The sequence below is a fragment of the Cucurbita moschata genome, unplaced genomic scaffold, assembly GCF_002738365.1.
Source record: "Cucurbita moschata cultivar Rifu unplaced genomic scaffold, Cmos_1.0 Cmo_Scf00458, whole genome shotgun sequence".
In the NCBI taxonomy this organism is placed as follows: domain Eukaryota; kingdom Viridiplantae; phylum Streptophyta; class Magnoliopsida; order Cucurbitales; family Cucurbitaceae; genus Cucurbita; species Cucurbita moschata.
The window spans coordinates 5,491-7,578 of record NW_019268974.1 but is presented as its reverse complement, the minus strand read 5'-3'; the positions used below and the strand labels follow the sequence as shown (position 1 = coordinate 7,578).

The following is a 2,088-nucleotide window of genomic DNA, read 5'->3' as shown; positions in this document are numbered from 1 at the left end:
TTTTCTTGGATTTTAAATTTATTTGAGCCTTATTAAAACCCATCCAATGGTCTTTGTCTCAAACCTTGGTGATGATGTATCCTAGAAAAGCCAACTTCAAAAAAAATTTAGGTTCTCTCAATTACGTGTCTTATATCTTTCAAGATATCAGGCACATTTACAAATGTCTTGATGAGTGTCTTCAAAATAATACAAAGTCTTGATTTGTAAGGGATATCTCTACAACCCAAAATGATCAAATCATTAGTCAAATAAACTCTCTGCTTAAGTCTTATTGACCTAAGGGCAGATCTCATAATGAAACGTGATGCATGAAATATCGGATATGGAGGTATCTAAAATTTTCAAAGAGAACAGAGAATCAATTATCATATTTCATTCAAAAGCCTCGAATAATACCATACAAATTACAAAATTGTGAAAAAAAAAAAGTATTATTTCCATTGTACTCTATGTACAAAAATTTTAAAGAAAATTTAATTAACAAAACTATTAAAATCTATTCGAGAGTCAAATTTAGTTTTAGAAAAAGAAGGGAATAATCTTGTTTCAAACAAAAAATAATTTTGCTAGATAGAAGTAAATTTTGTTGTGGTTTGATTTTAAAATTCTACCTATAAAAGAAGTTGAAAACACCTTGGGAGATTACCTATGGGAGAGTTTCTAACAAAGTCTCTCTTCTCTCCTCTGTCTTCTCAAACTCAAACTGATACTAATCCAACCAATCATTTGCATGGACTCAAAAGTTCAATTACCTGATACTAATCCAACCAATCATTTGCATGGACTCAAAAGTTCAATTACCTATAAAAGAAGTTGAAAACACCTTGTGAAAGTATGTAAGGATACTACGACCTCTAACTTTGCAAAATCCAACGTTGTTGGTGCTTATCAAAATCGCTGCCAAAATAAAGTTTAACGAGTGGTTCTATGGTGTAGTGGTTAGCACTTTCGACTTTGAATCTAACGACCTGTGTTTAATTCTCGATAGGTAATCCACCAATTTATACAAAATTGGTCCATAGCTGATTCGGTAGGGTCACTTTTGGACCGATAATCTATAGAAGGGGTCACTAAGGTTGAGATCATACAAAATGGGACCATATCTCAATGTTAGAGCATTTGATTGCAGATCAAGAGGTCACCAATTCAAACCTAGTTGGGCCCTTCTATCTAGGATAGAAATTTGTTACACTTTTTGGACCGACACTATGTCTAAGGGGTTACTAAGGTTAAAATCCCACAAAATGGATCCATGGCTCAGTGGTAGAGAATTTGACCGGTCACCCTTTTATTTTGGACAGACACTTTTTACACTTTTGGACTGACACTCTGTAGAAGGGGTCACTAAAGTTGAAATCATGCAAAATGGGTCCATAGCTTAGTGGTAGAGCATTTGACTGCAGATCAAGAGGTCACCAGTTCGAATTTGGTTGGTTCCCACCACCGAGTGTCAAAGGAAAAAGAAATAAGAATAATTACCGATTCCATGTTTTCCATAAAAGAGTGTGGTATCCAAGCACCCACTATGAACATTAGTCAACTTACTCAGGCTTGTACTCACTCCATGTTTTCCATATCTTTCCTTTAACTAAGAGTAGTTGCCCTAGACAAACAACACCAACTATTTTTTATGTTTTCACTTTTTGTTTTCACTTACTCCTTCTAAATCTATAAAATGTCTCCTATTTTTATTTATTTTCTCTTCTCTTAAATATCAAAATCTTAAATAAAAAGGAAGAGCTCACTAAAATATTCTTCTTCGCCACTAATTTCACATTATTTAACATTTTAAAAATCGCCACTAATTTCACATAATTTAAAATTTTAAAAATCGGTAAATTAAAAAATCCTACATTGATATATTCGTAATTTCATGTAGTCTTCCTAAGTTTGCCGGCAACATTGTTTGTCGTCGAGCTTGATAATGTGAGTTTGTAACCCATCCGTTAGGGTTCTTGGAATGATTCTCTAGATTATCCCTTCCATGTTGGGAGTTGGGCCATGAGTCTTGGGTGAAGGAACCGTTGGTTTACCGCCCTTAAGAGTTAAGGAAGCATCTTGAGGCTAGTTTCACATAGTATCATT

The 2,088-nt window shown here is 34.1% G+C and overlaps 1 non-coding gene across 1 annotated transcript; it reads left to right on the top strand.

Annotated features, from left to right (window-relative positions):
• Nucleotides 1-1,370: 1,370 nt before the first annotated feature.
• TRNAC-GCA lies at nucleotides 1,371-1,442 on the top strand. The gene has a single exon. It is a non-coding gene; the product is annotated as a tRNA-Cys (tRNA).
• Nucleotides 1,443-2,088: the final 646 nt, after the last annotated feature.